Raw genomic sequence first — 26275 nt, 5'->3', positions numbered from 1 at the left:
TACTTTCTATTACATGTTCTGCCCACCAAAAAGGACAATCATTATTTTTCTCATTTTCCAGCAATGGGTTTTATTCTTTCAATCCAGCCAAAGTTAGGTACAATTGGAGTGGGATTGGTTATTCCACCTATCTTCCTCTAGACATGTTCTTACTGGGCATTTTTTGTAGATGTTTTGCTTCTAATAATAGTTTCAAACATTCTTTACTTGAATAAAAGATCCTGAAGTATGAGAAATGTTCTTTTGGGGAAGTAGTAGTGGCCATGGAATTGGGGTAGGAGAAATACATACATGCCTGCATGCATGCATACATACGGTACATACATACATACATACGTACATATTACAATATGTATGTATCTGTATGTATTGTATGTATACTGATTTTCTAAAGTATTTGCATAATTCCTTTTCTAAATATTAACCATTGTGTATCTGATCTGGGTGATTTTATACTGATTTCTATGGATTTATGGTATTATTTATTCCATTATAGCTTTTATAAGTCTGTATGGGCTTATATTGTGTCTCATTCCCCGAGCCTTGTTTAAGATATGTATCAGTAATCTTATCAGGCAGCTATATTCTCCTTACAAAGGAGTGTGGCTTGCAATACAATAGTACAATAATCCTGCATTTTTGACCTACCATATAAATGCCACTGTGTTCTATTATTTTGTTGTGTAACTACTGGCATTGTACATGGATTCTATAGTTTTCCTGATATTTTCTTTTATAATTGGCAAATTATTATCCACTTCTAGATATGTGGACATACCTAGCCAAGGTCAATATCTGGTTCCTGCTGGAATGCTGCAATTCTGGAAAGGAGAGGGGATGCTTCTTGTGGGTATGCTTCTTGTGGTTGAATGCTTCGAATGATTTCACTTTTGCTGTAACTGCATGGGAATTAAGTTCAAGGATTGATCCATCAGGATGCATTCCCTCCAGCCAGTTCCACCCTATTACCCAAGGCACGTTGAGGATGATCTGTTATCACCATCCCACTTCAAAGTTCTCCTGGTACCGTACTGGCTATTGGTGGCACTGTATTGGCTACTGGTGGGCATGGGGCATTGTGTGAGGGTTGAGCAGGGGAAATTAGTTTAATATTTCACAGAAGAATCTCCAGAATCCGCCTGATTTCTCTGCTATCACTTTTCTCAGTAAAAGTACCTTTTGAACTATGATTTGTTTCAAGAGTCATGCTTTCCAGAGAAGATAGCTGAGGCAGGTCTTTACAGTCAAGCTCCTCCCCTACATGTGGGATGCAGGATAGAGGGTGAGATTTTTTTTTAAATGGGGATCAAAGAGAATCACAAATGATGAAATATTTTCCAGGGAGGTTTTGCCACTTGATTGTTTTTCAACTCTCACAATTTATACCGCGGCCCCCATTCTGTTAATAATCTGAGGTATTATCATTCTATGTGATATGCTAACTGATCCTGGAGTAAGCTATATTAATGAGCACACAGAAATCAGTTTTATTCACATTTGCTAACTATGTTAACAAGCACATATAAGCCAGTTTCACTTTGATGTACAAATATCTTGAGAGAAAGAAAAGAAAATCAATAAACATTTGGAAAAGAAATATATATGACTGCATAGAGATGTTTCACTACATGAAAATGTGTGGGACAGAATTGACCTAGTTGTAAAGAGAGATTTGGAGAGATTTCTACATAGACTTTAAATAATTAATTAACTACATATTTAACATTAGTACCTTTGATACTGATAATTGTGATAATGATAATTATGAAGAATAAAAAGCAGTTATAATTTGCAGAAATTTGGACCAAACCATCATGCATGAACTGATCCCAAGTAGATGCATTAGCATAGTCATCTAATTATATATCTTTATATCGGAGAAAAATGCATCATACAATATGTTTTTATTTCTCTGTTTTTAAACAAAAGTATTATTGTTGAATATGTGCTAACATGGATTAATGGATTCAGAAATAGTCATAGCAGTGTTCATCCAAAATGTCTGCTGCCTTTAGAGAGTTTATTCTTTTTATACAGTTTTAACAAGGAAAGCAAAGAGCATATAGCAATAGCATCTTTATTGGTGTATTCTCCTTGTTAATCTTTAAGAACATCCCAGCCTGGGTAAAGTCTCGCATATCTTGACAGTTCCTGGCGGTGCCTGGTGCTACTAATTAGGTGAGTTCATAGACATCTGAAGGAAACAGTTACTAAGTCATGGTAGTGTGCTGCACATCTCCTCTTCTTAACTTTTATATTACCTTTTTTATATTACCCATCTCTACAATGGATTTCAACATTGTTGAAAAAATGCTGTCAGAATTCAAAGGTGCTCATTTTCTGTCCAAACTCTACTACAAACATTGTTTGTATTTGATAGGAAACTGTCTTTTCCAACTGAGTTTTCATTTTTTTCTGATTGTTGGATAATAGGATTTATTAATTTATTCTACCGATATTTGAGGTCCTTGGATTAAATGTATTTAACAGTGATATGATTGTATATTTTTCACCGTGTGAATATCAAAATAGCCTTTATGCTTTAAGGTTCTATCATATTCTATTTAATAATATGCTATTAAATACATGTTTAATAATCTTGTATTTATGTGTTAGTTTAAAATTATTTATGCTACTAATTTTTTCCTCCTGACTGTTATGGCGTATGATAGGTATGTTGCCTCAATTTCCCTAACATCTGGTAGGGAAATAGAGATAAAAGCAATCTCTAATTTTCTAACATTACCACAATTCTGTAGAAGTAATGAGACATTATGATGGATCCAATTATTCCTAATAAGATTCTATGGACAAAAATGAAACTGAATGTGATTTTTCTACTTCTTTTCATTAGTACATGAAGAAAAGGAATTGAAAGAAGGAAAAACATGTGTTTATTGGTTGATTCTTTAGACAGATGGACAGGAAATTGACAAGAATGTGCTATCGTATCTTAATCCTGCATCTATATTTTCCATTCTGATGGAAATGATCTAATTTTTTCTGTCCATTATATAAATGTATAAATGATCTAATATTTGCATCCCTCTTCTCTGTTTAACATGCTCTACTACTCTTTTCATTCTGTCCGTGCCTTGCTTTTTTTGATGTTTTCTATTCATACCACAACTTCCCTAATTTTATCTAATTATATCCCTCTCTTCTCTTCCCTTACAGTTATGCCAGCTTTTTCCTAAACGAAAAATGAATAATCAAACAATTTCTTACTTGCTGCTGTTAGAATTATCAAAAAATTGGCATCTGCAGCTTTTGTATTTCTTCCTCTTCTTTGTGTTATATCTGGCAGCTGTTACAACAAACCTCATCATCACTGCAGTAGCTTTTGACCATTGCCTGCATAGCCCTAAGTGCTTCTTTCTCATGAATTTAGCTCTGCAGAATCTGGGTAGTGTTTCAGTCATTGTCCCAAAATTCATAATAAATTTGCTCATAGGGACCAGACACATTTCTAACTTTGGCTGTGTTGTTCAAATCTTTCTCTTTCTCTCCTTTGAAAAAATATTCTGATTTTTTTCCTCCTGACTGCCATGGCATGTGATAGGTATGTTGCCTTTTGTCCTCCACTGCACTATGAGATGGTGATGAATTGGAAAGTCTACACCAAAATAATGATTCTGGTGTGGGTTTCAGGTCCCCTCTATGGAATGTTGCATACCACTGGCACTTTTCCATCATTTTTTGTTCTAGTGCGGTCAACCAATTCTTCTGTGAAATTCTACAATTGCTGAATCTAGCCTGCTCTGGAATAAATCTACTTGAGGTTGGAATTCTTTTGCTAGTTTCCTTGTTGGATCAGGTTGTTTTACTTTTCTAGTTGTATCTTATGCATTGATCTTCAAGGCAGTGATAAGAATCCCTTCCAAACAAGGGAGGCAAAAAGCCTCATACACTTGTATTTCCCACCTTATAGTAGTATCTATGTTTTTATTAAGTGGATGGATTCCATACATGAGAACTTCCTCTAAAGATCCATCTTACTTAGATTTTGTTCTGTGCTCCCTTCTTCCACCCCTGTTCAATCCAATTGTCTATAGAATGAGAAATAAGAATATCAAACGTGTCATTTCTAAATTGTATGGATTTGAAATTTTCTTTTAACATTGTATTCTGTTCATGGCAGTTTTCAATTCTCCTGCCTTATTCTTTATCCAGGGAAGGAAAATAAAAAAGGAAAACACTTCTTTTAGTCCTGAAGAATGATAGAACACAAAATATTTATCAGCAAACATTCTGCATTGCTAATTATTGTTAGTATATCTTTGAGGATGTTTGGCAGCCCCTGGCATGCCACAGGGTGACTGCCCTTGATTTTGGATGAAGTGAGTACTGGAGGGTAATGCCATTGTGGAAAAGAAGTGTAATGGAGAAGAAGTTTTTTTCCCTCCTTGTGCTTTCCTGTATAAAATGGTTTCTCCTTCATTGCTTGCACATAATATGGCAAATGAAAGCTTTAGCTGCTCCAAACCTATCTTTATTTTAATAGTTTGTACCTTTAAGTCAGCCTTAATTCATAGGATCTTCCTGGACAAGTATCTGTATTGTTTATTGGTATGGTTTTTAGAAGCAGTTTGCCATTATTTTCTTCCAAGTACTCAAGGAGAGGGAGAGGGAGAAGGAGTGGCCTAAAGTCACCCATTTTTAAAAAAATTCCTACCACAGAAGTAGGCCACACTGTCTCCTGGTTTTAACCTTGATTCATTCAACTCTACATCAAACTATTTTTCACACAAGCACCAAAGCATTCTTTCTTTCCCTTAGAATCCTTTGGCAAGGTAATTAACTTAACAGGGTAGGCAGGATGAATAAGCTGGTATGAAGTGTCATAACCTTTTGAGGACCACCAGAAATCTGTAATTCAAAATTGTAACAGAACATCGTATAGGTTTTGAGTAATGTTCCAAATTGATACAAATTGGAAAAGATAAGACATGCTCTATTGTAAAACACCTGAAAAAGGAGTATAAATAAATGTACATCAGGATGATACTTTACTGAAATGTGCTTGAGAAGGATTTTATCCAATCTTGTGAAAAGATATATCAAAAGCTTTATCCACGGTTGTGTTATCTATGCACCATCTGTCTAATATTTTTTTAAAATGAATTTTAGCTAAATGTCTATAGCATATATACTTAAATGAAGATTCCCCAAATAATGGCTAAGTATGAGCATATATTGCGAAGGTGCCATATGCTTAGTTGTATCACTTTGGCAATATCAGCACTTTCCTTTGAGAGTGAGGAGCTTTAAACTAGAAGAATATAAAATTTTGTTCTATGTTCATGCACCTATATTATTAGTTAATTTCTTGTTTACATGCCTTATTTGTGTAATTTCCTGTTTACAGTATACTCTGCAGTTGTAGCTATTACTTTATTCAATAAACTCAACTTTTACTTAATTGTGTGTATATTAGTTTCTAATTTCTGTGTGTACCTCATATTCATATTTTTGTGTAGAATGGAGGAATAAGGAAATACCCTTCTAGAATCTTTTTAATGCCAATTTCATCTCAGGATGTCTAGGACTCTGGAGTGGGAATCAAAAGTCTGAGACTTTCAGAAATATTAGGAGCTATGGAGCTGTGTGAAGATTTCCCAGGCCCTTATTCAGCAAGTACAAGGACAAAACAAGCATGTTGGCTTTAAAGGTCTCTAAACATTTTGACTTTTCTTAATTTGGAGAAATCAAAGTGTCACTAAACTCATCCAAATACAATGCTCATTTGCACTGACACTGCCTCAAATTTATAGCATAAGATTATCCATGTTGTAATATAAAATCTTATTCTGAATTTGAGCAGATGCCCCTTTTTGATGTAGGACGGCCAAGAAATCAACTCCTCAAGTTTAACCAGAATTGTATTTTTATAGTCTTGAATGCCTGATTGTTTTTTACTTTGTCTCCTTTTTATACAAAAAAGAGAAAGTTTGAAGACTTTGGTTTTTTTTTTAAATGCTTTCCTCATTTCTTTGGTGTTAAGATGATATTTGACATTGTTGCTACATAATTCTTCGAATGTTTTCAAGCAACCCATTAAGGCATGTTGTGCTTAAGTATGTTTTGTAAAATAGGAGCAAGATAAAGGTTCAAGAGAAGTGAAAGAGAATCAGAAGTGATGAAACATGGTTCTCACTTGATTCTTGTTTCACCTTTCACAATTTGCCCTGCTGGTATGGCTGTGGCCCCAATTCTATTAACAAGTTCACTTATTATTATACAATATTATAACTGGAGCATAGAATATATCAATTGTGTTCTTAATGAACATTTACATTAATAAGCATGGAGAATTAAGTTTTATTTATTTTTTGCTAATTATGTTAAGAAGCACGTAGAAGTCAGTTTCATGTTAGTGTATAAGTCTCTTGAGGGAAACAAAACTGTTATTAATAAACATTCAGATTAGAAATATCTATGACTGCAGATAGATGTTCCACAATATGAAAATTGGTGGTACAGCTTTGACTTAGTGGTAAGATATGTAACAATCTTTCAAGCATAGAATGTATAGTCTATACAGGAAAGTAAACCACTTATTAATTGAAAGTTTAACAGAAAAGGGACAAATTGCTATTTAGAGTATTTCAATACATTTTCTGTGTTATAACAGGTCTAGCTTTATAACTCTTCCAATCGGAAGATAATTGAATCAAATGACTGCATAAGGTTGTGTTGTAATATAATAGAGAAGCTATTTAGGAAAGAGAATTTTAACATTATTTATTAAAAATATGGACCTAATACAGAAATTCTGAAGTTGTTATTAATCAGAACCCAATCTAGAGAGATTTCTATATTTATATTAATTGTATCTTTCACTCTATAATTTGCACACACACAAAGAATAGACCACATCTTCATGCAGGTAAATGAATTTTGAAATGAAATTGAGTGGGTGCAATAATAGGTAAATTGTAATCTATAAAGTCATTTCACAATTTCCATGCATACGGATAAAAGAAATGGATGGTAATTTTAGTAGTATCATTAAAAGATAAGTTCACATTTTTAAAAATGCTGATACGTCAGATTTTAGATCCATAATAAGTTGTTTATCTTTCTGTGGTCAAACTCTCAAGGAAATATAGATGGGTATTCAAGGAGAGACTGGTTTTTTAAAAACTGAGCTTTCATTGTTGTCTGATAATTGGACAAGGGAACTAATTTATTCTGTTAATATCTGATTTATTTTGATTAACTATATTTAAAGTAGGATAATAGTGTATATAATACCCATGAAATAATATTAAAATGGCTGTTATGTTGTAAGTAAAGTTCTATCTTCCTTTTAATAATATACCATTAAATACATGTTTAGGACACTAGTGTTTATGTATCAATCTAAAGGCATTTTGTATTTATTTTGGTTTGTCTAAAAGAGAGGAGAGGAGAAAAAAAACATTTCCATCTACTTGCCAAATAAAACACAGAGAAACAAAGAGACATGCAGCAGTTCTCGTGAAAAATATAAGAGTTTGTTTTTATGGTTCTAGGATAGATATGTCAGATTTGCAACTAGTCCTTGAGTGGATTTTTGATGAGTAGAAATTGACAGAATATACTCTGTGTGTGTACACACACACACACACACACACACACACACACACAATCACACACAGAACCACTTGTCTATGGTCTAATCCTCTATTCCTTGGGTCCATGCTTTATGATTCTTTTTGTTTTCTGTTCCCACCACATATCAAATTGTCACCAAAATGTATCTAACTTCATTTCTCTCTTTTGTTTTCTTGCAGTTATGCCCTGCAGCTTTCTCCTAAATGACTTATGGAGAATCAAACCACAGTATCTTACTTTTTGCTTCTGGAATTCTCAAAAAATCGGCATCTACAGCTTTTGCATTTCTTCTTCTTCCTTGTGTTTTACCTGGCTGGTGTAACAGCAAATCTTTTCATCACCTCTGCAATAGCATATGATCATCGACTACACAGCCCCATGTACTTCTTTCTAATGAATCTGAGTCTACAGGATCTGGGCATTGTTTCAGTCACTGTCCCCAAATCCATGATCAATTCTCTCATGGATACCAGAAACATCTCTAATTTTGGTTGTGTTACTCAAAACTTTTTCTTTCTCTGCTTTGAAGCTTCTGATTTGTCCCTTCTGACTGCCATGGCATATGATCGGTATGTTGCCATTTGCCATCCATTGCACTATGAGACAGTGATGAATTGGAAAGCCTGCACTGAAATAGTAATTCTGGTGTGGTTTTCTGGTCTCCTGTATGGAATGTTGCATACCATTGGCAGTTCCATTCTGTTTTGTTCTAATATAATCAATCAATTCTTCTGTGAAATTCCACAATTGCTAAAACTATCCTAATCTGGCTTAAATTTATTTGAGGTTGTAATTGTTGTAGCCAGTATCATTGGTGCACTAGGTTGTTTTAGTTTTATTATTGTATCTTACACAGTGATCTTCAAGGCAGTGTTAAAAATCCCTTCTGATCAAGGTAGGCAAAAAGCCTTATCCACTTGTATTCCCCATCTTACAGCAGTGTCTATGTTATTATTAAGTGGATGCATTGCCTATCTGAGACCTCCCTCTAGCACCCAATCTTATTTAGATTTAGGGTTGAGTGCTCTGTATTCCCTCCTTCCACACTTGCTCAATCCAATCATCTATAGCATGCGAAATAAAAATATCAAACATGTCCTTTCTCAACTGTGGAGATTCTAACAAATTCTTTTAATATTTTAGTTACCTCAATTTTGCATTTTTTGGCTTTTCTTTTACTTCTATGAATAAAGAATTAAGGTAGAAAGGGATAATTGTGATGGAGGCAAATCCAAAATCTCAAATCAGAAGAACCATATAATTTTATATGTTGCTTAGTAGAATAGATAGAATAGAATTCTTTATTGGCCAAGTATGTACAATGTACATTCATCAAGAATCATAAGATACAACACTTTGTATCATAAGATACAAACTTAGGTTACTATTAAGCAATCAAATCCTTTTAGGAAACAAATGAAATAATATAAATTGTAATGATACAAGCAACATGGTTATAGTCATAGGTGGGAGGAGATAGGTGATGGGAAGGATGAGAAGAATAATAGTAATACAGTCTTCATAAATAGTTTGACAGTGTTGTGGGAATTAGTTTTTTAGGAGAATGATGGCATTTGGGAAAAATATCTGTCCTTGTGTCTAGTTGTTCTGGTATGCAGTGCCCTATAGTATCATTTTGAGGGTAGAAGTTGAAACAATTTATGTCCAGGAAGTAATGTGTCTGTAGATATTTTCACAGCCCTATTTTTGACTCATATTGGAAACTGTCTCAGTATTCCAAGAATGAATTTGACATTTCCAGGTCCTCAAAGGAAGGCAGATTGGTAGCAATTGTTTTTTTCTGTAGTTCTAATTATCCGTTGAAGTCAGTGTCTTTGTTGTTTGGTTGAAGTGCCAAACCAGACAGTTATAGAGGTGCAAATGACAGACTCAATAATTCCTCTGTAGAACTGAATCAGCAGCTCATTGTGCAGTGTGAGCTTTCTGAGTTGGAGGAGAAAGAACAGTCTTTGTTGTGCATTTTTGATGATGTTTTTGATGTTAGGTGTCCATTTTATGTCTTGAGATATGATAGAACCTAGAAACTTGAAGGGGCACAGTAGCTCAGTGGCTCTGTGGCTGAGTTTGTCAATCAGCAAGGTTAGCAGTTCCGCGCTTTGAATCCCTAGCACAACATAACAGAGCAAGCTCCTGTTATTTGTCCCAGCTTCTGCTAACCTAGCAGTTCCAAAGCAGAAATGCAAGTGGAAAAATAGGGACCACCTTTGGTGGGAAGGTAACACCTTCAGTGTTTAATTATGCCAGCCACATAACCACAGAGACATCTTCAGACAGCGCTGGCTCTTTGGCTTTGAAATAGAGATTAGCACTGCCCCCTAGAGTCAAAACAACTACCACATATGTGCGATGGGAATTTTTACCATTATCTTTTAGAAACTTGAAGATCTTTACTGTTGATACCATGTTGGCAAGTATTGTAAGAGGTGGTAGTATAGAATGGTTTCTCCTAAAATTTACCACCATTTCTATGGTTTTGAGTGTGTTTAGTTCAAGATTGCTCTGGTAGCACTACCAGGCGAGTTGTTCAACCTCCCATCTGTATGCAGATACATCATTGTCTCGAATGGGACCAAACATTGTTGTATCATCTGCAAACTTCAGTATTTTAACAGGAATCATTTGAGATGCAGTGATTGGTGTATAGAGAGAAGTGGGGGGAGCTCTGGGGTTTGCCTAGCTTCACCTCGTGCTTCCTGTCTGTTAGGAAGCTTATGATCCATTTGCAGGTGTCGTCAGATACAGCTAGCTGATTTAGTTTAGTTAGAAGAATATCTGCAATGATGGTATTGAATGCTGAGCTGAAGTCTATAAAGAGGATCCTTGCATTGGTCTTTGGCGATTCAACATGTTGTAGGATGTAGTGCAGAGTCATATAAACAACATAATCTCTTAATCTATTTGCTCAGTAGGCAAATTGCAAGGGATCTACAGCAGGTCCGTGATGGTTTTCATGTGGGCCAGTACTAGCCTTTCAAATGTTTTCATAACTACAGATGTTAGAGCAACCCATCTGAAGACATTCAGTTCCTTGATGTAGGGTTGCTTTGGCATTGGGATGATAGTAGAGTATTTGAAACAAGAAGGATCACAGCACGTCTCTAGTGATTTATTAAAGATGTGAGTGAAGATAGGGATCAGTTGGTGAGCACAAATTTTTAAGCATGAAGTGATTATGTTGTCTGGGTGTTGTGCTTTCCCTGGCTTTTGTCTGTGAAATAGACCTTTCACTTTATTTTTTGTAAATTACCAGAGGTGGTGGGCTCAATTGGATGGGGTCAGCTGTAGGAGGCCCAGCTATGGTTGGTGTGTCTGAGATGGGGATTGTGGAGTGAATATCCTACAATGTAAATTACAATCAATGCACTCTACAGATGGCAAATATGGATCTTTGACTGCTCTGGCATTTCACAGGGTGACATTTCCTGATGTTTAGTGGTGACTATCAAGGTATAATGTGAATGGAGGAAAAACTTTAAATCTAGAGGAGTTTTAAATGCTGTGGCCTAGTTTTCCCTTTGCTTTCTTGTATAAAATAGCTTCCTTCTAATGCTGGCACATAATGTAGCTAGTTAAATCTTAACTTTTCCAAAAGTGCATGGGCCTCAATTACATTTCCCTTCTTAATTGATCATTTATTCCATAAATTTGATATTGCACCTTTCATTTAGCCTTAATTGCTAACGACTGCCTGGATAATTCTATATAATTTTCTGTGCAATGTTTTTCAGAAGAGGTTTGATATTCCTTCCTTTAAGGGCTTAAGTGTGCACTATATCCCAAAGTCACCCAGTTGCTACATTCCAAAGTGGAATAGAAGTCCTGCTTTCTGACTTGATGCCTTAGCAGTAGCAGTAGCAATAGCATTTATACTTACATACTGCTTCTTAGTGCTTTACAGCCCCCTCTAAGGAGTTTACAGAGTCAACATATTGTTTCCAACAATCTGAGTCTTCATGTTACCAACCTTGGAAGAATGGAAGAGTGTGTCAAACTGACAAATTGCCAGCAGCTGGCAGTCAGCAAAAGTAACCTGTAATACTGCACTCAAACTACTGTGCCACCCAGGCTCTTAACTTCTTAACCCTTAACTTCTGTATCAAACAATTTTTTAGAATCTTTAGCTTAAACAATCCATCAATATCTTCACCAAGGATGATATCTTAATGAAATGTCCTTGAGAAATAATGAACTCCATCCAAGCTGTTGATAATCCAAACCAAATACTATATCACTATTTTGTGATATCTCTGCCACCATCCTCAAAATGTATATAAAATGGAAGGTTCATCAAGTACTTTGGGTATAAGTGCACCCGGGAAAGGTGCCATATACTTATTGAATCACCAAGGTGACATGAGTAACATCCTTTGATGAGGGGGAGGGGCTTTCGCTAAAGGTATATTAAATTTTCTTCTACATTTTAAGTCCTCTTTTGAATTTTGCTGCCTTGTTTTTTGTCTCTGGATATTACTCATTTACATTATACTTTGCCATTAATGTGAATATTTTGATCTGCTTTTCTCAATAAATTTTTAAAATTTATATTGATTTTTTATTTATTTATTTCTTTCTTTTTAACCCATGAAAAGCCTATTCCCATTTTATATGAGAAAAAGGAATGAGGCTGCTAACCTCTTTAAGAGTCTTTTAAATTCCAGTTCCATCTGGAAACATTTGCACGAGCTCTTGGTTTGCTGAAAGAACTCAGCATTCTACTAAGGATAAACATAACATCTTTTTATAAACATTTTCCCCACATGATTGTTCAAGTCTTAAAAGATCTAATAGATGAAATTTCTTCACCTACTTTATAACCAGAGATGGTGTTTCATATGCCACACTAACTTATGATTAAAGAGTTTAGTACAGTGGTTGGATTCAGCCAGTTTGCACCAGTTCTGGAGAATACTTTGTTAATTTGTCTCTTTAGCTGGGCATTTTGCAGCCCAAGTATGGCCATCCACTTTCTGGAGATGACCCCTTTGCTAAAGGGTTTCGCTTTCTGAGCAAGAGTTAGCTGCTGATCATTATAGTTGCATTTTAACTATTCAAGGTGCTCTGGCACTCTGGGTTGCAGGTTTGCTGATGAAAAGGAAGATATTTGGACAGAATTGTTTAGGTTTCCACGATGGCTGTGACTGTCATTGATGTTCCATGTGTATTCAGCCATTTCTAACCCAAAAATTGACATTTAGGGCAGCTTTTTGCAAGCAAAAAAGTTTTTTGTATTTTTGTACAAGTAATCCTTGACTAACAACAGTTCATTTAGTGGCCATTCAAAGTTACAATGGCACTGAAAAAAGTGACTTATGACTGGTTTTCACACTTACAACATTGCAGCATTCCTACAGTCAGATGATCGAAATTCAGGTGGTTGACAACTGCCTCACATTTATGATGGTTGTAATCCCCCAAGGTCATGTGATCCCCCTTTGCAAATTTCTGACAAGCAACGTCAATGGGGAGGCCAGATTCACTTAACAGATATGCTACTAACTTAACAACTGCAGTGGTTCACTTAATAAATGTGGCAAGAAAAGTTGTGAAATGGGCCGAAATCACTTAATAAATTTCTCACTTAGTAACATAAATTTTGGGCTCAATTGCAGTCATAAGTTGAGGAGGCCAGACAAAGCAAGTTCGGGCATGACAAGGAGCGACTAGGAGGGATGGGGAGAGGAGGGGAGAGGAGGGGCATGGCAAGTGAAGTTGAGTTGGCCATGCACATCCAGTCACATGACCACTAACCACGCCTACCCAGCCAGTCATTAGGACAAAGAACCTGTTGTTAAATTATTTGAATCTCACCACTGGTTTAGTGTGGAATCAACTATGTTTTACTGGAATGTAAAACAAATGAACTAATAAAACATAATTATAAAATCTATTAACTAGATTAATGACAGCATATTATTTCTAACATTTATGAAGCAATATAATTTACATGTTGTGTAAATAAGGAGATAACAACTTATGGAGTCCAGGTCACTATTACATGGTATGACAACAGTCCCAATGCTGTTAACAGTCTGTGATATTATTTTTTTAAAATATATTTTTATTTTCAAAACAAACATATAAATCCTCCTTCTTTACATACCGTAGAAAGTGTATCACTTGGTTACAAAAGGCTTTCGTGCATCTCTTCCACCGTCATCAAATATAATTTATCTTAATTCTAATATCTTAACTCGGATATTTATTATATTACCATCATCATACCTCCACTTTTATTTGACTATGTTTATTTGTATGTCCTCCATCATAAAATATATCAAGATTTAATACATAACCACATACTGGCATTTCATTTACTTATTCATAAAATCCTCAATTAACATTAAATCCTCATATCCTATTCTAGCTAGACATCCATAATATTTAATACCAAAATTTTCTAATCCTCCTTTCCAAATCCCTGTTTACCATTTACATCCAATTCCCTCATATTGTACTTATAACATGTATATAATTTATTATCATTATCTTTTCTTTATTTGACTATATCCTATATCATAACATTTTCCCTCTAATAATTAAATTAGCTGTGTCTAATTTTGTTCTTTTTTGTTATTGTTATTAATAACCTTTATATATAGTCCAAAAGTATTTCTAACCTTCTCTTCATGGGTAACATTCAATATTCATATCCAATTATTACTTATCATAACAGCTCAACATTGTATACATTACTATCATTATCAATTTTTATTTAACTATACCTATTGTCACTAAATTTAACTAAGTTTAGCTAATTTTAAATTATACTCTTCCATCTATCAACCTGTATTTCTCCCATAGCAAAACAATCTTATATCTTCTGCCATTTGTGGATCCAGTCCTCAAAACATCCTCTTGATCAAATCTGTATGGACTCCTCTTAGCAGCTCCTTGCTTGTAATATCTCTCATGTAATCTTGACGCCCTCTTTCTGTTTCCTTGTTCAGCTTATTTTTAATTATCAGCAGTGATATCAAATATTTTGCAAGTAGTATTTCATAGTCCATAAATTCTTTAATATTTTCTTCTTCTATGTCCTGTCCTTTGAAATAAATTTTCTCTCCATTTAATTCCTCTTCCAATATTCCATTCCTTCCTCCCTCAGAAATAAACCAATTACCATGAATACCAATAGGCTCAGTCTCTTTATATTCGTCTTCCATTTCAGTTTTTTGAATTTCAATCTTCTTATTTTGTATTTGAAAAACATCTTCAGTTTTTTCATCATACTTTATTGTTAAATGCACCAAATAATCCAATTTTCTCTCAATTCTTTCCACTGTATCCAACAATCTTTGCAGCACTAAAAATATTCCTCAGAGATTCAAAGGCCCTCTGGACGCCATGTCCATATGCAGTTATATTTTTTTCTTAGAAGGTCAGCGAGATTAAAACACACACTCACAAGCTCTCTATGAGCGAAAACCAACTTCAAAAAACAGCTATAAAATCTTATCAGATCTTAAGCCAAACAGCTAGGCAATAAAAGTTTGCAATGTCATAGTCAAAACAATCAATCTGTAGTTTGCAGACAGTCACCAAGAAATGTTAGAAGAAGAAAGCTTAATCCATCCATTTGAAAAAGTTTTGCTTAGATTTAATCCATGTAAATAACATTTAAAAAGTAAGATAACCACTGTCCAGAACCATTACAAAAATCAAATTCGCCGCTAAGTTCTTCTATTTTTTGATTAGTTAGTTTCTAGATTTTACAGGCAGTCCATTTTTTTAAAAAACAATAAAAGTTTCTCACCAGCTGGAAATACTTTCTCTTTCCAATTGTTCCGTTCTGAGGCCACCTTGACTTTGTCAGTCTTGACAAAAGACTGGAATATTTATTAACACTCGAAGAGATTTTGCAATATCCCAAGATCAGCAAGATGTAATCTTCCTATTCACCATCTCTTTGGGATAATTTAGGTTCGTTGGGACCCCCCAGCAATAAAAGTGTCAACTGCGATCTCAGAGCTTTGAGATCCCACATCGTCTCATCACGGCTTCAGCTCCGCCCTCCCAACAGTCTGTGATATTGTTATCCTATGTGATATGATAACTTGTCCTGGAGTATTTGGAGATAGCAATTGTATTCGTAATAGCCAATTATGTTATTAAGCACACAAAAGTCAGTTTTGTTTTGGTGTACAAGTCTCTTGAGAGAAACAAAAGAAAGATTAATATAAAATTCAGAATAGAAATCTCTACAACTGCAGATAACAAGACAGCATTTACTCAATGGTAAGATATCTAATACTCTTAGAAGCATGAATATATCATCTATACAGAAACAAATTTCAATTTTATTAAAAGTTTAACAAAAAAGCAATTCTCTTATTTCTGTAATGTAATTTTTATATAATGGAATGCAATTTGGAGGAAAAGAACAAAAGTTACTTTATGACATTTTTTTCAGAATTTGGAACTCAGACAATATATTTAAAGATATGATGAAACAGAATACCCTTTGGAAAGATTTTTGTGTATACTTTAAATAATGAATTAACTACATATTTAACATTGGTATATTTTCCATATAATTATAAACAAGAAAAGCCAGTTATAATTTGCAGAAATTTGGACCAAATCATCATGTATGAACGGATTACTAATAGGTGAATTAGCAATTGCAAAGTCATCTCATTATGAATCTGTATATGAATAAAATAAATACATGGTGAAATCTGTTTTTATTTCTCTGTTTTGAAACAAGTTATATAATGTTTTGAAAATGTGCTTGTATGGCATTCGACATTGTTAAAAAAATGCTGAGATATCAGAGTTTAAAGGTGCAATAGATTGTATCTCATTTTCAATAGTTTGTATTGGAAGAAATACTGCCTTTTCAAACTGAATTTTCATTAGCTTCTGATTGTTGGACAAGGGGATGCATTAATTTATTCTGTTAATATTTTAGATCCTTTGATTAAATGTATTTAACAGTATAATTGTAGTTTATCACCAAGTGAATATCAAAATAGCAGTTATGTTGTAACTTGTTATATCATTTTCTATTTAATAATATGCTATTACATACATGTTTAACAATCTTGTATTTATGTATTAGTTTTTATTCTATTAGTTTAGACTAATATCTGGTAGGAAAATTGAGAAAAAACCATTGCCATCACTTACATAATACATATAGAGATATTATACAAGGAGTAAATATTTGCTCTCAAGATTTCTAAATAATAGATATAGTAAATTATTTTTATATTTATTGGCTAAGTTTACATTGCCTTTCTTCTAGAAGCACAAAGGAATACATAGGATTCTCCAATTTTCCAATCCTACCACAATCCTGTAGGAGTGCAGAAATATTATGATGATGTATCCCAAGTAAACTTTCATTGATGAAAATAGACCTGAACCAACTTTATTTGACTCCTAGGCAATGCTTTTGATCACTACATGTGATAACACAACTGAAAAGAGGAAAGAAGGAAAATGTGTGCGGTTGATAGTTGGTTCTTTAATAAAGATGGGTAATAAAAGACAAATATGTACTCTAATATCTCCATCCATTACATTCTGTCCATGCTTTACATTTTTACTCTCATGACATATCAAAATGCCACTTCCAAAAGTTTACCTAACTGAATTTCCCTGCTTTCTTTCTTTGCAGTTATGCCATCTTTGTCATAAATGAAACATGGAGAACCAAATCACAGTGCCTTACTTTCTGCTACTGGAATTCTCAAAAAATTGTCATCTGCAGCTTTTGCATTTCTTCTTCTTTTTTTGTGTTCTATCTGTCAACTGTAACAACAAATCTTCTCGTAATCTCTGCAGTCGCTTTTGACCATGTACTTTTTTCTCATGAATTTATCTCTGCAGTATCTGGGCTTTGTTTCAGTTATTGTCCCCAAATCCATGATCAATTCTCTCATGGACACCAGAGACATGTCTTACTTTGGTTGTGTTACTCAATGCTTTCTCTTTCTCTGCTTTGAAGCTTCTGATTTGTCTCTTCCGACAGTTATGGCATATGATTGGTATGTTGCCATTTGCAATCCATTGAACTATGAGAATGTGATGAATTGGAAATACTGTACTGAAAAAATAATTATAGTGTGGGTTACAGGTATTCTCTATGGAATGTGCATATCATTGGCACATTTTTTGTTCTAATGTGGTCAACCAATTTTTCTGTGAAATTCCACAATTGCTAAAACTATCCTGTTCTGGCTTAAAACTAATTGAGGTTGGAGTTCTAGCATTCGGTATCATTGTTGGATTAGATTGCTTTACTTTTATAGTTATATCTTATGCAGTGATCTTTAAGACAGTGTTAAGAATCCCTTCTGAAAAAGGAAGGCAAAAAGCCTTATCTACTTGTATTCCCCATCTTATGGTAGTATCTATGTTATTATTAAGTTCATGCATTGCCTATCTGAGACCTTCCCCTTACACTCCATCTTATTTAGATATTGGATTGACTGTTCTGTATGCCCTCCTTCCACCCCTCCTTCCACCCCTGTTCAATCCAATCATCTATAGCATGAGAAATAAGAATATTAAATGTGTCCTTTCTCAGCTGTGGAGATTCTGACAAATTCTTTTAATGTTGTTTATATTCCACTCACCTTATATTTTTATTTTTTCCTGTGTTATATTTATGTGAAAATATGGTAGAAAATAATAATTGGGATGGAGGCAAAGCTTAGCCAATATTCTGCACCTCTAATTACTGTCAATGTACTCTATAGATGCTAAATATGGATATTTGGGAGCTCTGGCATTCTATACACTCACACTTCTTTATGTTTAGTGAAGTGAGTATCAGATGGTAATGTAATTGGGGGAAATAGATAAAAAGCAGAGGAGGTTTAAAAGTGCTCTATTTTTCACTACGCAGTACCATATGAAATGACTCCCCTCTAAGACTTTAAGAAGAGACTGGACTCCTGCTTGAACAGAGGGTTGGACTAGAAGATCTCCAAATCTATTCTGATTCTACTATTCTATTATAACTATTTTATAGCTCTCCAGAGGCTTACATTATACTTCATTCTATGTTTTAGGTCTGTATTTGCAGTGTACCCAAAGAGCCAGAGTTGGGAATGACTAACACATATATGCGAGGGAAACATTTACCTTTACCAAACAGCCAAATCCTCTCGAAAGGATGTAGCTTGGAATTGGAATACAACAATTAACTATCAAATTGTGTGTTGGCACTCCCAACACAAATTCCACTGTTTCCATGGTTTTATTGCAATCCAAGAGGTTTCTATAGGTTTCCTGAAGTTTTTTTCTTCTGCTTCCATTTTTATTTTCCATTCTTGTCTTAATGATATGTGATTAACTGGGCTTAACTAACCAACTTATCAGCTGTTCTCCTAGAGAAGGTGGGATTTCTTAAAAAGTAGAGGTGTAAAAGAATGCCAAGTGATGAAACATGGTTCAGGGACTTCTCACCTGATTCATGTTTCACCCTTCACATTGGACTGCTGCAATCACTGTAGTCCTATTTCTGTTAGCATCATTCTGAGATAGGTTAATGTTATGAGACAACTGATACTGGAGTATTTTGAAATAGCTATAAAGCTATAAACATTCAGAAGAAGATCCTCTTAACTGCAGATAGCAATTTCACTACCTGAAAATTATATCAATCGTAAGAAAATTAGCATCAGCAATGTAATTTCAAATCTCCCTGAATTTGAATAAAAGAAATGATAATATTTAAGTGTTTTATTTTAAAACATTAAAGTATTATTATTGAAAATGTAGGTTCACATTGCTGAAAGAAATACTGAGATCTCAGAGTTCATGGTTGTAATAGGCTGCATCTCAATTTGTGGTCAAACTCTCTTGGATGGAATAGAGGTTTGTATTTGATGGGAGAATAGTTTTTTTTTCCAAATTGAGGTATGACTTTCCATCTGATTGTTGAAAAAGGAAAATTATTTATTTATTCATTTTGTCAATATCTGATTTCTATTTTAAAAATATTTTCCAGTGCCCCAATATTTATTAAGTATAATACTACCTAGTGAATATCAAGTGAAAGTTATGTTGTAAATAAGGTTGTGTTTTTCTTCTGTTTAATTATGTCATTAATGCACATTTATGTTTCTAGTATTTATGTATCAGACTTAGAGATTATTATATTATTTTCTTTTTTTTCTTTTGTCAAGTAGATGTAAACACAATTCCATCTGTCTGTCACATAACACATACATGTGTGCGTTCTCACACGAGCGCGCGCGCGCACACACACACACACACCACATTGCACAAGGGTGCAATATCTCCTCTCAAGGTTTTCAAGTAGAAGATACAGCAACTTACTATTATATTTATTTGCTAGATTTACGTTGTTCTCCTTCTAGAAGCACAAACAACACACATAGCAAGCACATCCAACAATTTTCTAACTCAGTACCAATCCTATATGAGTTGTAAGAGATTGTAATAGAAGTAATCTTCTATGTCTGAAAGTAGACTTCAACATGGTTTTCCTAACTGTAGGCAATCCTTTTAATCGGGACATGAAATAACCTAACTGGGAGTAGGAAAGAAGAAGGGGAAAATATAAGGTTGTGTTTGTTTGTTTAGAATGTGTGGGTTACAATGGACAGAAATTAAAGGTGAACTCTTCTACTTTAATGTGTCCATCCTACATGTATTCTTTCCATAGTCTGTTTCTCTCTTCATTCTGTTCATATTTTATATCCTTTTTTGATTACTGTTCTCACCACATATCAAAATGCCACTTTCCACATTTGATCTAACTGTATCCCCCTTCTCTGTTTCCTTGCAGTTATGCCCTGGAGATTTGTCTGAAATATAACATGAATAATCAAACAATTTCTTACTTTTTGCTGCTGGAATTCTCAAAAATCGACATATACAGCTTTTACATTTTTTCTTGTTCTTCGGGTTATATCTGGCAACTGTAACAATAAATCTTCTCATCATATCTGCAGTAGCTTTTGACCATCAACTGCACAGCCCCATGTACTTCTTTTTAATGCATTTGGCTTTACAGGACTTGGGCATGGTTTCAGTAATTCTTCCTAAAGCCATGATAAATTCTCTCATGAACACCAGACATATTTCTTACTTTGGTTGCTTTGCACAGGTCTTGATCTTTGCCTCCTTTGGAGCTTCTGATTTATCCCTCCTGACAGCCATGGCATATGATCAGTATGTTGCAATTTGCAATTCACTTCACTATGAAATGGTGATGAATTGGAAAGCCTGCATTAAAATACCAATTGTAGTGTGGATTGCAGGTCTTCTGTATGGACTGTTGCACGCCACTGGCACTTTTTCCATCCTTTTTTTGTTCTAATATTGTCAATCAATTTTTCTGTGAAATTCCACAGTTGCTTAAACTATCCTGCTCTGGTTTCAATCTACTTGAGGTTGGAATTCTTGTTGCCAGTATCATTGCTGCACTAGGTTCTTTAACTTACATGTTTGTGTCTTATGCTATGATCTTCAAGGCAGTTTTAAAAAACCCTTCTAAAAAAGAAAGACAAAAAGTGTTATCCACTTCTCTTCCCCACCTTATTGTAGCATCTATGTTACTATTAACTGGAAGCTTTGGCTGTATGAGATCTCCCTCTGATACCCCATCTTACTTGGATTTTGGGTTGACTGTTCTGTATTCTCTTCTTCCATCTCTGTTCAATCCAGTCATTTATAGCATGAGAAATATGAATATTAGATATGTCCTGTGTAAACTGTGGAGAGTCTGAAAATAAAATATGTTAATATTGCTTCTATACTATATATGCATATGTATCTGTTATGTGTATATGCGTGTATATTGTTTGTACACTGATTTCCTAAAACAAGTATTTGTATAACTCCTTTTCTAAATATTAACCACTATGTATCTGATCTATGAGATTTTATACTGATTATTATGGATTTATGGTATTATTTACTCCATTATAGGTTTTATAAGTCTGTAGGGGCTTACATTGTATCTCATTCCCTGAGCCTTGTTTTAGTATGTATCAGTAATCTTATCAGGCAGCTACATTCTCCCTACAAACGAATGTGGCTTGCAATACAACTGCTTTTTTTGACTCCCACACAAATGCCACCTATTCTATTATTTTGTTTTGTAATGTAAGGTTTGAGAATACGTTGAGACCCATAGAAGTTTGAGAACACATCCAAGTCACAATGAGCCAAACATGAAACTTAAATAGAGGCTTGAATAACAACCAAAATTTAATCTTTGATCAAAGTTTAAAGACATGATGGTCAGTTGTTCCCAAGAATGCAGGGAAGAACTACCCTTCAGAAAAGGTGTAGCTGCTTTTTGTACAGTTAGAATAACATCCTGCTTTACAATACTCCTCACTAGCCTTACCAGCAGTATCTCTTTCCTCTGTTACAAGGATTGGCCATTTGGCCTCCTGTTGTGAAGGGCACAGATCAAAGGTGAGATACCTTCTCAGGCAGAAGGGGGACATATCAAAGGTGTCAGTTTTACAGCTCTTTACAGCTCCATTCAGGATAGTTTATATGCCCATAGACTGCAGATTGATAAGAGTTCAAATGGCAAGGATTTGACATTTGCCCGATATTCTACAGACCCTAATAACAGTGCCACAGGAAGTCAATTGCAGGGAACAAAAGGCACTTACAGCATGCAAGCTTATATGTTGCAAATACAAGGCATAATATATTTATGTTATAGAAAACAAATACTTCTACTAAAACCAACAAATGTGTATCCTTATTACTATTCCCCTTCAGTAACTATTGGCATTCCATTAGATTTCTGTAGCTTTCCATAGACTTCTTTTTGGCCTTTCCCCCTTGTAATTGGCAGAATTATTATCCACTTCTAGATATGTGGACATACCTAGCCAAGGTCAATATCTGGTTCCTGCTGGAATTCTGCCATTCTGAAAAGAAGGGTGTATGCTTCTTGTGGGTATGCTTCTTGGAATTGAATTCTTTGAATGCTTTCACTTTTGCTGTAACTGCATGGGAATTAGGGAGGGAGATTGTTCCATCATGATGGATTCCCACCAGCCAGTTCCAGCCTGTTACCCAAAGCCATGGTGCCCCAAGGATGATTGGTTATCACTATCCCATCTCATAAAACCTTTGTGGAATCATAATGGCTACCGGTGGGCATGGGGTACTAGATGAGGGTTGAACAAGAGAAATTAGCTTAACATTTCACACAAGAATCTCCAGACTCTGCCTGACTTCTCTCCTATCACTTCTCTCAGTAAAAGTATTTTTTGAACTATGATTTGTTTCAAGAGTTATGCTTTCCTAAGAAGATAGTCGAGGCAGGTCCTTACAGTCAAGTTCTTCCCCTTCATGTGGGATGCAGGAAAGAGGGTGAGATTTTTAAAAACTGGAGGTCAAAGAGAATCAAAAATGATGAAACCTTTACCAGGGAGGTCTTGCCACTTGATTGTTTTGCTTGATTTTTCAGAATTTACACTGCAGCCCTCATTCTGTTAATAATCTGAGGTATTATTATTCTATGTGATATGCTAACTGATCCTTGGGGAAGCTATAGTGTTCTTAAGGGTCAATTATATTAATGAGGACACAGAAGTCAGTTTTATTTACATTTGCTAATTGTGTTAATAAGCACATATAAGTCAGTTTCATTTTGGTGTACAAGTCTCTTGAGGGAAATAAAACAAAATTAATCAACATTCAGAATAGAAATATTTATGACTGTAGATAGATGTTTCACTACATGAAAATTAGTGGGACAGCATTGATTTAGTAGTAAAGGCAGATTTGGAGATCTTTCTGTGTAGACTTTAAAAATAAATTAACTATATATTTAACATTTGCACCTTTTCCACATGATAATTATGAAAAAGCAGTTATAATTTGCAGAAATTTCAGCAAATCTTCATGCATGAACTGATCCCACATGGATGCATTAGCATTGGCAAAGTCATCTCATCATATATCTGCATATTAAAAAAAAGCATGGTAAAATGTCTTTTTATTTCTGTGTTTTTAAACAAGTTAAGTATTATTGTTGAATATATGGTAACATGGCTTTCGACATTGTTAAAAATGTTGAGATATCAGAGTAAAAAGGTGCAATAGGTTGTGTCTCATTTTCTGTCTAAACCCTACTATAAATGTGTTTGGTTTATATTGGATGGGATACTGCCTTTTCAAACTGAATTTTCATTAGCTTCTGATTGTTCAGCAAGGGGAATTAAATTATTATTTTATTCTGTTAATATTTAGCTCCTTTAATTTAATGTATTTAACAGTATAATTGTGTGTTTATCACGAAGTGGATATCAAAATAGCAGTTATGTTGTAACTTAAGTTCTATCATTTTCTATTTAATACTATGCTATTAAATACATGTTTAATAATCTTGTATTTAAGTGTTAGTTTAAAAGCTGTTTGTGCTATTATTTTAGCCTAATATCTGATAAGGAAAGTGAGATAAAAGTATTGTCATCACTTTTTTAACACACAAAGAAACATTATACAAAAGGAAATGTGTGTTCTCAAGATTTCCAAGTAAGAGCTATAGCAAATCATTTTTATATTTATTGTGTAGTTTTATACTCACTTTCTCCCAGAAGCACAAAGCATCATACATTGGATTTCTCCAATTTTCCAACACTATCGCAATCCTGTAGGAGTGCAGAAACATTATGATGGGTCTGATTATTCAGAGTAATCTGCCATTGATGAAAATAGACCTAAATCAACTTTTTTGTAGTCCTAGCCAATGGTTTTGTTCACTACATGGGATAACACAACTGAAAAGAGGAAAGTAGAAAAATGTGAGGTTGATGATTGGTCATGAAGTGCAGATGGGTAAAAATGGGAAACAGTGTACTCTGCTATCCCCATCCTATGTCCCTGTTTTCAGAACCCGGTGGTTTATGTTTCTTGATGTTTTCTATTCTCACCACATATTAAAATGCCATCTCCAAAATTTTATCCAACTGAATTTCCCTTCTTTCTTTCCTTGCAGTTATGCCAACCTTGTCATAATTAAAAGATGGAGAACCAAACTACAGTGCCTTATTTTTTGCTTCTGGAATTCTCAAATAATCGGAATCTGCAGTTTTTGCAATTCTTCTTTTTCTTCGTGTTATATCTGGCAACTGTAACAACAAATCTTCTCATCATCTCTGCAGTTGCTTTTGACCATCGACTGCACAGCCCCATGTATTTCTTTCTTATGAATTTAGCTCTGCAGGATCTGGGCATTGCTTCAATCATTGTCCCCAAATCCATGATAAATTCTCTCATGGACACCAGACAAATCTCTTACTTTGGTTGTGCTGCTCAGATATTTCTCTTTCTCTGCTTTGAAGCTTCTGATTTATCCCTTCTGACAGTTATGGCATATGATAGGTACGTTGCCATTTGCCATCCACTGCACTATGAGATGGTGATGAATTGGAAATATTGTGCTGAAATAATTTTTCTAGTGTGGGTTACAGGTATTCTTTATGGAATTTTGCATACTAGTGGCACTTTTTCCATCCATTTTTGTTCAAATGTGGTCAACCAATTCTTCTGTGATATTCCACAGTTGCTAAAACTATTGTGCTCTGGATTAAATCTACTTGAGTTTGGAATTCTTGTGGCCAGTATCATTGCTGGACTAGGTTGTTTTACTTTTATAGTTGCATCTTATGCAGTGATATTCAAGTCAGTGTTAAGAATCCCTTCTGAAAAAGGAAGGCAAAAAGCCTTATTCACGTATTCCCCATCTTACAGTAGTGTTTATGTTTCTATTAAGTGGATGCATTGCCTATCTGAGACCTTCCTCTAACACTCTATCTTATTTAGATTTTGTATTGACTGTTCTGTATGCCCTCCTTCCACCCCTCTTCAATCCAATCATCTATAGTATGAGAAACAAGAATATAAAATGTGTCATTTCTCAACTTTGGGGGTTTTAATGAATTCTTTTAACCAATTCCAATAAAGTAGACCTCACTGACATCTGGTTTTAATTCATTAAATTCTACATCAAACTGTTTTTAACACACTCCAGAGCATTCTTTCTTTCCCTTAGAACTCCTTTTGGAAAATGAGAAACAGGGTGGGCAGGATGAGTAAGTTGTTACTAACTACCACAACTTTTTGGGAATCACCAGAACTGAAAAAGCAAGATGTATAATTCAAAACCAAATTAGAATATTATTTAAGATTTCATTAACACTAAATTGATACAAATTGGAAAAGATAAGACATGCTTTATTGTATAATACTTGGAAAAAGGAATATAAATAAATGTACATCAAGTTGATATTTTATTGAAATCTACCCGAGTAGTATTTAATCCAAGCCCATGAAAAGATATGCCAAAAGCCTTATCCAGGTTTGTGTTATCTCTGCCGCCATCTGTACAATACTTTTTTAAAATCTATTTTAGTGAAATGTATATAACATCTATACTTAAATGAAGATTCTCCAAATAATGGCTCAGTAGGTGTACATTTTGGAAGGTGCCATATGTTTAGTGGCATCATCTAGGCAATATCAGTAGCTTCCTTTGAGAATGAGACCTTTAAATTAAAAGGATATAAAATTTTCATCTATATTTATAGGCCACAGATTAGGCCTCCTCCGGGTTCCATCTACTGGCCAATGTCATCTGGCTACTACCCGGAGGAGGGCCTTCTCTGTGGCCGTTCCGGCACTTTGGAACGAACTCCCC

The 26275-nt window shown here is 34.6% G+C and overlaps 2 pseudogenes; both read left to right on the top strand.

Moving 5' to 3' along the window:
* The first annotated feature begins 8154 nt into the window (after positions 1–8154).
* On the top strand, positions 8155–8721 carry LOC116521502 (annotated as a pseudogene).
* Positions 8722–24601: 15880 nt separating this feature from the next.
* LOC116520844 lies at positions 24602–25514 on the top strand (annotated as a pseudogene).
* Positions 25515–26275: the final 761 nt, after the last annotated feature.

The sequence above is a fragment of the Thamnophis elegans genome, chromosome Z, assembly GCF_009769535.1.
Source record: "Thamnophis elegans isolate rThaEle1 chromosome Z, rThaEle1.pri, whole genome shotgun sequence".
In the NCBI taxonomy this organism is placed as follows: domain Eukaryota; kingdom Metazoa; phylum Chordata; class Lepidosauria; order Squamata; family Colubridae; genus Thamnophis; species Thamnophis elegans.
Note: the sequence above shows the minus strand (reverse complement) of the source record. Positions and strands in the feature narration are given on the sequence as shown.